Source organism: Coturnix japonica, chromosome 13, assembly GCF_001577835.2.
Source record: "Coturnix japonica isolate 7356 chromosome 13, Coturnix japonica 2.1, whole genome shotgun sequence".
NCBI lineage: Eukaryota > Metazoa > Chordata > Aves > Galliformes > Phasianidae > Coturnix > Coturnix japonica.
In genome coordinates, this window is record NC_029528.1 from 14,012,455 (window position 1) to 14,023,500 (window position 11,046).

Below are 11,046 nucleotides of genomic sequence, written 5' to 3' on the forward strand. Positions count from 1 at the left end.
CCTCTCTCCATGCACCCTTTGGTGTTTGGGGCTGCCAGGTGGGCCTTGTTTGTCCATGCAGGTGGTCCTGGGGACCACTCCAGATAGAGAAGAAAACATGAGGGCAGAGGGGCCATGGCATTGTGGGTGCCCCATCCCTGGAGATGCCCAAGGTCATCAGCAGCCTGAGCTGGGGGTTACATCCCTGCCCCACAGGGACAAGGGAAGATTGGGACAGTGGGGCAGTGATGGTATGGACAGGTCCTGTCCTCACCAATGGGCTGTAGGAAGCAGGGGATGCAGCTCTGCTCCTTAATGTTTCGTGCTGTAATTAAGTGGCATCGACCAGAGAAGCACCTTCCCATTCTTCACACAGAAAAATCCATGCTTCCAAAATAAGCAGGTCACATTCTTGTCTGTTATAAAATAAGAAGGTAGTTACTGTATTCAATCCATACTTGGGAGGTGCTGTGTTGTTTTAACTTCTGCTTTCCTCTTTATGCTGCTCCGAAAGAAGCCAACAAATCCAGATATAAGCATTGGGATTTGATGTGGATTTGCAAGGAGGAGAGAGCTGTGAGTCAGGGCCATCCTGACACTGGGAGCCAAACACTGAGAATAGAATAATGGAATCACTGATGTTGGAAACAACCTTCTGCCTACCAGGTCCATCAGCACCCATCATGGCAGCTGGGCAGAGGGGCTGACACATCCCCATGCATGGAAAGTGGCCATCTCTGTTTCCCCTGCCCAAGGATGGGGCAGTTTTTAATAGGAGAAGATGTATTTCTTGGCACCTTCGAGATGAGTGCTGTGAAGGATCCGTGGGCAGCACGAAGGGCAGAGGGAGGAGATGGATTGGGGGCTGGTGTTCAGGAGATCGCTCTCATTGACTGAGCCCACACCACCCTGCGCTGATGGAGGAGCTTCCTTGGCTCTCTCTGCACAGGGCCATTTTTCTGTGCTCTGCAGACACGGTGCACAGTGATGCAGCCTCCAGGCCATGTCCCTGCTGTGTCCTGCAGTCTGACTGCAGCAGAGGCTGAACAAATCCTTGCCTCTTCAGCCTCCATGAGGTTTCAGCTCTGAGCTTCACGTTGCCCAGAATACCCCATCACACAAACCTGAGGTTAATTCACCCCAAATCAGGGATTTTCCCTGTAGCAAGGCAGGGGCACACAGCCTCCAGATGCCGGCAATGCCCAGCACAATGCACTCCTCCAAACCTCTCCTATTAACCAAACCATTTAATCTCTGATGCTTTCTCTTCCACCACTCAACAACAAAACACCTTTAAATGTTGTGTGATTCCTACCTGGTGCTGGTGGGCACTGGGAGCAGTGCACCCACAGACCAAACTCACAGTTAAATGAGGTCTAGTTCCACTGTCACAGACATTGCCAAGATTGACTGTGCTGTTAGGGGTTCCTGGAGGATTTACTGGGGATAAAATCCCCGACCAGCAGGATGCCATCAGTGAGCAATGAAAAGCAATGCCAGGTGGGTGCAGCTCTGCAGCACCATCACTGAGGGGGTCACAGCACCTCGCACCCTCTGCCAGGAGGAGGCTTATTGCTGGTTCAGCTCCAAAGGCACAGGCCAACCCCACAGCAGAGTCAAATCGCAGCTCGGTGCCACACGGCTGCTGTGGGTGCATTGTGCTGCACCCTGGGCTTCTGTGCAACAGCCCCAGCTGCACCCAGTGCAGCACTGGGCACAGATGAGCACCGCAGGGCTCGGGGATGCTTCCCCAGCTGGGACATTCCCTGGAGCCACACTCGGGGCCCCTTGTTTCACTGCGCTGCTCTGAGCCACGGCAGCGTCAGGAGATGAATTACACAGAATTATAATTGCATTACCCTCGGCTGCTCTGGGCAAAATGCAAAAGGTCATCTTCCCTCCCCTCGCCGCTGATCTCCAATATGTTAGGGCACTTACAGACACTGGCGTGACATTTACAGCAGGGCCGGGCACGATGCCGTGCAGGCACTGGCACAGCGATGCTCCCTGCAGGGACACACAATGCACCGCATCCCAGTGAGGGCTGGAGGGACCCAGCTGGGAGCAGAGCACGGGCCCAGAGCCACATGGAATGGCTGCTCACCCCTCCATCCCTCAGACACATCGTGGGCTTCTCAGCTCTCCCAAGTTAAGTGGCCATTTCTCTCTTTTGTATCAGTTCTCTCCAACTCCATCAGCTGTGTACAAGTAAATAAACATGGGGTGGGTTGGCATGGAAGGGAAAGCAGAGAAACCTCCCTGGCTCCACAAGCTCACTGACAGGGAATCAGAGCAGGGACAAGAGGGGCTGATGGGGATGGCGGCCTCAGGAGCCCCAGTGGTCATGATCCTTCATTCACAGGGTAACGTGGATGCCTGGGAGAAGGTCTCACTGCTGAGCACTGCTATTTACTCAGAGGCTGCCCAAGGACCCAGAAAACAAAGTGTGTGACTGCTGTGGACAAGGACAACTGATTCCTCCTCTCGCCTTCAGTGCTCATCACATCCTATGAAACACCCTTTGGTCCTGTTGCCTTGCTGCACTGCTGAGCAGCTTGGTGTGGCCCCACCATCCCAGGACCAGGAGGCTGCTGTGCCCCCAGCACCTCCATCAAGGGCTGCACTGATGGATTTTTATCTGTTTGCCTCCTCTGGCAGCTCCTGTTTGCTGTTGCAGCTCTCTTTAATAACCAGAAATAGGTTTTTCCCCTCTGAAAGCTCTTGGTTTGCTATCGCACCAACAGTATCAGGTGTTCTCTGCTGTAGGTACAGCGAGATAAAGATTTCAGGGTCCTCTGAGCCACGGTGCAGAGCTTCCCACAATGGTAATGGCGATATTTCCATTCAGTAATGTATTTATATCTTCCCAGTGAGGTCAATAACAGAGTATCCCTTGAGCAGAGAAAAACGATGAGTGATGTCTGGTAATTACAGAGACCATAAGGCAACAGTGAATCTAATTTTGACATTAAAAATCACGACGAGCACCTCCATTTCCTATTTTATTTGCCGGTTTGGGTGGTGCGGTCCATGGCAGCGCGAGGCGGGGATGTCTGTACGCAGGGCACGTTTGGGGGCTGTTGGAATCTAAAGCAATTAACCGCTTTTGCCTCTATCAGTTTCCTGGCGTAGAGCCTGACCTTGAATACGATTCATCTTCCTCATTTGTGTTAGATGTTTGCAAGTCATCTTGCTTTGAGCAATGTAGGCTGCAGTGGGGATTGAAACGTCTGATATTAGCATCCTTCTCTCTTCCTTACCTCCGAGCCAGCCGGAGCGCTTTCACAAAGCATGGTTTATAGCCGCACACCGCAAACAAGGAGCACAGGCACGCTCAGAAGATGAATGGCATCAAACAACTCTCCAATGAGGTACATTTTGCATTTCAAACACCGCCACTCCAAATGCCCAGCTGCCTTTGCCAGAGGAATGGATGGACTTTTTTTATTTATTTATCCTCATTTCATACCAATAACATTGCTCACACTCCCTGTGTTCAGAAGCCCAATGCTTTTCCATGGCAGCCAGGCTGCTCAAACCTGAGCCCGCTCTGGCTGTGTTTGCAGGCTCCCCCCTTCCTGCCCTGTGTTGGGAGAGCTGGGTTAATGTCTCCTGAAGCGTTTGAGATAAAGGCACCAGGTTTCGCTTCCAAAGTTATAAGGTACCTTTCCCTAGAAATCAGAGGAGATGAAATGCTGCTTTTGGAACAAGGTGGGCTCACAGAAGTTGAGGATGGAAGAAGCTGGGGGTTGGCCCTGCCTTGCTGAGTGAGCTCCATCCCTCCAGAGAGATTTCTGCAAGCTCTTCTTCATCCCTTCCAATGGATATGCACCAGCACAGGCTGCCCAGCAGAGGAATCACCACCCCCAGCAGCATTCAAGAAGTGTGTAGATGTGGCACTGAGGGACGTGGTGGGATGGGCTGGTGGTTGGACTCACTGATCTTAGAGATCTTACCGACATTTGTAATTCTGTGACTCAATGGGGCCCCCCCAGCCCCCAGCAGAGCACTCAGCATGAGCTGTCCTTCTTGCCAGGCCATGAGAAGTCTCCTTCTCTTGCAACTGCAGCACTTATTCCCATCTCAGCCCTCTGTGGAGGTAGCAGTGAATATTCCATCATTCGGATCGTTAGGGAAAACACTGACTCCTATTAGACCAAGGGCAGATTCCTGCAGAAAGTTGCTCGATCCATCCTTTTGCTTGACAGCAAATCATTGATCCCTTCTCTGGTTTCCAGCTGTGTGCTGCCCCTTCCTCTCCCATCCTGCTCCCCACAGCCTGGCTGGAAACCAGGATCATATACTGCAGCTGGCAACGCTGCAAACAGCTAAAGGACAACTGTCCTGACATTTTTTATGGCAAATACAGTTCTTTTTAATAGGTGTTTCTTTCATAATTGCATCTGTTCCCCCCAGGATTTACTGCGGATAAGGAATCCCATGCAAACACAGAGAAGCAAACGGTGATTAATTGCACTCGGGTTGTTTAAGGTGTGATGGGGTGAAGCAACAGCAGCTAAACATAGAAAAAAAAAAAAGGACAACAAGACATCCAGGCTGCTTTCCAAGGGAAAGACCCTGAGAGCTGCAGCCCCCAATATAGGGCTGATCACTGATGCTGGTTCCCACACCCCCGGCTGTGAGCAGGGGGCTCAGGTTCCATGCAGCAGCTGCCTGCATTGCACTGAGCACTGACAGTGCTCTGCTGGAGCCCGGCTGGGCTGGAAGGAGAGCAGAGGACTGTGCCAAAGCCTGGCTGCATCTCTTCCTTCACGTCCCCAGCGCTGCTGGGAGCAGCGGGCACAGCAGGCACCACCTCACCCACACTTCCGCTTACAAATCAATAACCCATTTTTCTACTCAGCAGAGCCATTTGTCACCGACACGATGACAAATACCCTACTCCTCCAGCAGCACTGCACCAACCACCAGCACACGGGCTGGGACCCTGCTCAGTGCCAGCTCAGCCTGTGGGTCAGCATGGATATTCAGCACAGCTCGTGCTGAAGGTGCTCTGGGTTTGGTTGGTGAACTCTGCCTCTTTCTGCTCTCTGGCAGCTGCTTTGCCTTTCTGCCTTTACCCATTGAGGTGCCCCATCCTGCAGGGTACAGGGAGCACGCTGAGCACAGGGCTGGAACTTCAGAACTCCACATTTCAGCCACACAATCCAAGCAAGAGCATTATGCTGGGATGGGGAATTTCTCCCTCCAATAAATAAATACATGAAGAAAAAACCACTGCCAGTAGAACCGCTCATAATGTTATAAATGAAAATGGATTTGGGGACGCTGAGTTTTCTGCACAAGACAGACTTTTAGACCATTAAGCCAGATACATCCATTACTTTCCTTTCAACACAGTGTGCTAAACAGGACCTGTGCATCTCAGTGCCCCAGAAGGCTGCACAGTGGTTTTTGCAACTTATGAGGACAGCTCTAACCCCAAAGCAGCTCTGGGGGGTGCATGGAGGTGGCTGGATGGCAATGAGCCTGCTGTGGGCTCAGGGCAGAGCTGGGAGATGCTGTGCACAGTGCATTGGGGTGTGATAGCTGCCATCATCAATAACAAGCAGTGCTGGTAATAGCAGCTGGATGCTGATTGCATTTTGTGCATGGAAAAGTGGCACTTACTGCTGCCAGCCTGGGGTCACCACCTTTGGTATCACCTGCCACTGTGTGGGGAAACGCACAATGCTGCTGAGCTGAAACACTCCATGCTGGGCTGATGCACTGGTATCCATGGGGGAAGAGTTGGCATTGCTGCTGGCAACTGCACCTAGCAAAAAGAGAGGGATCAGTGAGAGGGAGTGAGGAGAAGTGCCATCCATCATCCAGAGCCCAGGAGGGATGTGGGGACAGAGCAGGAGAGTGCTGAGCATCACCAGCAACCACTTGTATTTCCACTGATTAACATTTCAGGAACAAGACCACATCATGTAAAAAAGCATCCAATCTTAAAATGTCTTCAGCACACAGAGAATGGTCTGAGATGTCCTCCCCTTTGTCCCCCAGGACCCACACCAAAGGCACCTCCCCACCCCAAATTTGCTCAGAGGACCTGCATGGATGCAGGCATCTCCCCAGCCCATGATGAAGTTGAAGATGGGGCTGGGTTTTGGCTGGATTGTCTGGGGGAATTGCCGTACTGTTCTCTCACCACACACAACCTCTGCAGGTGAACACAGTGGTCCAAATTGCTCCAAGTTCCTTTCCCAGCATGATCCCAGGCTGGATGCAGTGAGGATCAACAAGGTGACCCCCAGTCTCTGCTCAGGAGTGGCTCAAGGTACCAACAGGGTGGGCTGTTTGTGCTCCCTCCCTGCACTCCTCAGTGCATTGAGCTCAGCACCATTTAGTATCAAGCACCAGCATCACCTCGACTCATCTCCCAGCACTGTCACAGCAGGTTGTTTTTTGGGATGCTTCCTGTTGCTTACCACCAACTCCTCGCTTCCATGACAGTGGCTCAGGTAGCAGATGAGAACACCACTGCATCCCAAGCCCTAGTGGTGTATTACAACATGTGGCTGAGAGAGACATCCCCATGCCCAACATGGAGACACTGTGGTACTTTATGTTCCTTCCTACCCCAGCTTGCACCCAGAGGTATCACCCAGCAAACACTGTGCCCAGCACCGCAGTTGTGTACACAGCACCCTCCAGAGTACTGCAGGAAGGAACCAGATGGACCCACATACAAACCCATTTCAATGATGAGATTGAATGCAATGGGAAAAAGCAAAGGCTGCACCAGAGGATGCATTTCAGCATATTTCCTGCTGCTGCACACCCCAGGAAGGTCTGTGCAAACACTGGTGTGGTATTTTCCAGGCTGATCTCAACCTGATCACTGCTGTGAGCATCACTTGTAGGATCCCTTCATTTGCATCCCAACAAGGCATCTATTTCATCTCCAGCCACTGAGGGTTTTCTGGCATATTTATAGGTCCTCTGTCCCATTAATCTGGTGAGTATTCATAGGACTTCCCTTTCATGCTGGAACATCTGAGGGCAAAGCCTTTCTTTATATATCCTATGCCAAAGAACCTTCCTCAGGAGTCCACTGGATGAAGGGTTTTCACCTTTAAAAATGCTTAATAGAGTTTTCCCAGCAATATGTCATATTTCAGGGGGGGAAAAAAAAAAGTCAACTTCTCCATGACAGTCCTAAGGTTCATCTCTTTTATTACCTTGACAAGATAACACTCAGCGCCTCTCAGTGCCTCCTTTCTTCCACATCCCACGTCACACTCACGCCGCTGAGCAGCGATCTGTCATGGTAACAGCCTGACGGGAGAACCCTGTTACAAAAAGATCTCAGAGCAAGAAACAAAAGGTCGCCCTGTGGCATCCAGCAGGGAGGGCAGAGCACAGCAAGGAGCACAGCTCCTGTGTGGTGGGCAGTAGGGTGCCTTGCATCGCCGCAGTTCTCAGGCTGAGCAAGATTTGGGCACCTGCACATGGTTTGCCAAGAGGTTTGGCCATAACATCCCTTCCCAATTCCTCATGGAGGGCAGAGCCCTGCCCACATGTAAACCCACATGCCCCTTCCCATGGCCCACCTATTCCAATGGCCACAAGAACCAGGCTGGCTCCCACGCACCTCCTTCCCATCAGAGCACTCCTTGGTAATTGCTTTTCATTAACTTTTTTCAGGGGTCTTTTTTAGCACCGTATCTAAATCAATATCGTAATTAAAACAAAAAATATTTCAGGAAAGCCGCAGAGCAGTAAAAACAGGGAAGCAATTACAGGAAACCTTCGAGCATCAGCACCGAAAAGGAAATAAAGGAATAAAAGCTTTCAAGCCTCCATCTGGACCATTTACAGAAACGTCTCTGCACAGCAAATGGCCTTTCAAAGCATTCCCCCCGGCCGGCCTGCAGCCTGTGCTCCGTGCTGTTTTGTTGTGAGCTGGGCTGAAGCGCAGCGGAATTATTTCTCCTGGGTCTCTGCCCTCTGTTTCTTTTCCAGCTGGAAGGGGCCCGGCAGCAGCACACAGTGTGCAGGGATGGGCACATAGCATCTACACTGCTCCATCACTGCCCGTGTGGGGTTTGGCTGCTCCCCACTGGGTATGGGGCAGCCTCACTTCTCCTTGCACCGTGCCCATGTGTGGGGCAAGGAACACAGTGTGGCTCTGCCCAGTTATCCATCAGGCAAAGGGAGAGCAAGCGCACAGGAAACAGATGGGGCTGGTGATGGCTCAAGAAGTCAATCTGTTTGTCTACTAATTATTTAATGTACGAGACAATTTCAATACTTAACCCTCTTGATCCCAGGAGTTGCCTCTCTGCTCAGTATGGGCGGCAGGCAGTGCTCTCCTCATTAGCATTTAGCACAGGAGCTCTGGATTAGCTGGCATTGAGGTTTTGAATAAAAAATGTACAGGAGTCAGACAGCTTATTCATCATCCACGAGGAAGATGTCAGGTTTGGGTATCCTGGCCATTATCATAATTGCCAGCAATATTCATCCACAAATGCACATCCAGCAGTGCTAGCCTCTGCCCTCCTGCCCTGCAGCCCCACCCCACTGCTCACCTACCAACATCCCCGTGCCATGGGCTCAGTCCCCTTCTCATGGTCCTTTTCTGTCCATGCTTCTCTCCCCCCACCTCCTGCTGTCAAACCCCTCTCCATCTGGCTGCTCCATTGGGCTGTAGTTGGACATGGGGGCAGCCAGATCAGCCAGGCCCCTTCCCTTTGCCCCCTTCCCTTTGGCCCAGCAGAGCACATCACAGAGATGAACACTGATTTGCAGCAAGCAGATGCCCTGCCAGCACCTGACTCATGCACTCACATTGCATCCATCCCCTGCTGCTCACACAGAGCAGAGTACAGGGCTCCAGCAGGCTGTGAGCAAACACCACAGTGCAATGCCTGGTCCCACCACGCCCCTCAGTGCCACATTTCCACAGCTCTTAAACCCCCCAGGGACGGTGACCCCACCACCTCCCTGAGCAGCTGTGCTGCTGCATCACCACTTCCAGAGAAGAAATGTTTCCTTGAACCCAACCCAAACCTCCCCTGATGCACCTTGAAGCCATCAGCTCTCATTCTATCTCTGTTACCTTGGAGCAGAGGCAGCCCCCCCCCCCCCAAATCCCACCTCCTTCCTGGGAGATAAAGGTCTCCCCTGAGCTCCTCTCCTCCAGGCTGATCAATTCCTCTTCCAGAGAAGCAAAGCAGGAGGAGAGATTAGAAACATTTCCAGCACCTCCTGGGCCCAGGTGTCAGCTTCAGGGCTTTCATTACTTGGCCAGGGGATATTTCTCAGTGTCCCCAAGAGCCTCTCGTGGTGCCAAGACACAGCGATGCATTGGAAGCCAGAGATGGGAGCCAACAGCTTTGGTCCATCTCCCAAAGGCCGGAGCTCCACATCCTTGCAGCCCATAGTCTGCAGAACACAGAGCTGCTGTGTTCCACGTGGATCTTCAGATCACCAAAGTTGAATAAAAAACAGTGAAATCCAAAGAGTTAATGCACCCAACTCTGCACTGCAGGAAGAATAAAGCAGTCCCTCAACAGGCCTGTTCCAAATAATAATTCAAGTTCTTTAGAAAGCAGGTCAGCAGCGCTGAGTAATAAGTTCATTATAATCTAATAAAGTTCATTAGTCCTTGAAAAGTCTAAAATGCTAAAGCAATACTACCGACGGAATCGCCCTCTGGCGGGATCATTTCTGGGTGGGAAAAAAAGGGTTTGAGATAAAAGGAAATAAAAATAGGCAGTGAAAACTGGAAATAAGAGAAAGGATCGCTGGGAGAACTGCTGGCACCTCCAGCACGCCCTGAGCCAGCAATGAAAGAGCCAGGCTGCAAGTGGAGGAGAGCAGCTGTTAATTGTGGGACAGCAGTGCAAGGGTGCAGAGAGCAAGCCAGAATGTTTGGAGAAGGAAAACCTCTGCACAGGGGATAACAGAATCCCTTAACATAGTGCCAGCAAGCGCTGGGGTGAGATGGGGCAAACGGCAGCACATTGTGCTGTAGGGGATCTGCAGAGCAGGGAGGGCACAGCAGGGCCAGCAGCTGCCCCAGCGCTGCCCAGGTTCTGGACTTCAGCCTCAGGAAATGGCATCAGGCCCCAAGAAGAACAGCAGCAATTTCTGTAGCGTATATTGGCTCATTTTTTTTCCCTTCTGCCCCTCAAAAGACAGTTATTGCTGTCCTTAATGCCATCCAGACGGCAGCCAAACAAGGCTGTAAAAAGTCTTTGCCTAAGAGGAACAGGGATAAGGAGTAGTGTTAAAGTAAATACTTCACTTGAGACTTCATGCTTAAGGTCTCTAAATTGGTTTTCCTCCTTCCCCTTTCCCTCCATTAAGAAGCCACACGTCACACAAGCTTCTCACCAATGTAGCTGGGGTCTCATCCCCATTTGCAGCACAGGGGATGCTCTATGGGACAAACCAAAGCAGCAGATAACACCAGAGCTGTCAGTGCATTGCCCCGTGCAGCCACAGTGAGAAGCGTGCTGTAATTAGAGTCTGCAGCCAGCAATGCTTTGGGGGCACATTTTTATCAGGGTTGTTCTGTGCCCTGCAGAGCCAGGAGTGCTCAGCCATGGGTCGTTCGTCTCCAGCAGCCATAGAGGGGAAAAGAGATCTGAAGGGAGAACACAACGATCTGGTCAAACTATAGGAGGACATATTGGGAAGAAGCTCAAGATAATGACCTTAGAGATTGATTCTCCTAACCAGCACTGTGATGGGCTGCAAATTAAAGCCAGAGGGAGGGGAGCGAGGCTGCAATTATCAGAATATTGCAAAGCTGGGAGAAAATATGAAGTATCAGAGCAACACTTAATTAGAAATAGCATTCCAGGTTCTGATTTTAGTGACATTATGTGAATCCTGGACCACTCCACTACAAAAGGTTGTATTCCCTCAGGGACAGCCCAATGTCCCCAAACCAAGAGCCATGTCCTGCAGGGACATGGGTCAGCCATGGCTGTGGGTTTGGGACACCGTCTCACAGAGCAGCGAGGAGTCACTGTCTGAGCACTGTGCTCTGCAGGTTGTTTCCCCAGTGGAGATCACAGCACAGTAGTGCACTGACTTCCCCTA

At 51.4% G+C, this 11,046-nt stretch overlaps 1 long non-coding RNA gene across 1 annotated transcript; it reads right to left on the minus strand.

Moving 5' to 3' along the window:
- Positions 1-2,807: 2,807 nt before the first annotated feature.
- LOC116654070 lies at positions 2,808-9,058 on the minus strand. Its single transcript, XR_004308944.1, has 2 exons — positions 7,170-9,058; positions 2,808-5,755 (listed from the first exon to the last, which is right to left on the minus strand). It is a non-coding gene; the product is annotated as an uncharacterized LOC116654070 (long non-coding RNA).
- Between the last annotated feature and the right edge of the window lie 1,988 nt (positions 9,059-11,046).